This window comes from Penaeus monodon, chromosome 30 (assembly GCF_015228065.2).
Source record: "Penaeus monodon isolate SGIC_2016 chromosome 30, NSTDA_Pmon_1, whole genome shotgun sequence".
Taxonomy (NCBI): Eukaryota; Metazoa; Arthropoda; class Malacostraca; order Decapoda; family Penaeidae; genus Penaeus; species Penaeus monodon.
The window spans coordinates 4,281,155-4,281,363 of NC_051415.1; the positions used below are offsets into that span (position 1 = coordinate 4,281,155).

At 56.9% G+C, this 209-nt stretch overlaps 1 protein-coding gene across 1 annotated transcript in view; it reads right to left on the reverse strand.

Annotated features, from left to right (window-relative positions):
- The window catches only part of LOC119592475 (vigilin-like), a gene marked incomplete in the record, with an annotated part of 12,647 nt that overhangs the window by 11,586 nt on the left and 852 nt on the right, over positions 1 to 209 (reverse strand).

Below are 209 nucleotides of genomic sequence, written 5' to 3' on the forward strand. Positions count from 1 at the left end.
AATCCCCCTCCCCACTCCCATCTGTCAAGAAATGCCAAAAAGGTTTCTCCATAAAAACACTATCCCATCCACAACAAGGTCCCCCTCTCCCGCGCCGCAGCCATGCCTGCAACCACCCCCGCCATATGCCACGCCAACGGGGCACCTGGGCCAGAAAACCAGGCATTAATCGCCCTACATATGGCTCCTTAATCCCTCCCAGGCAGGCA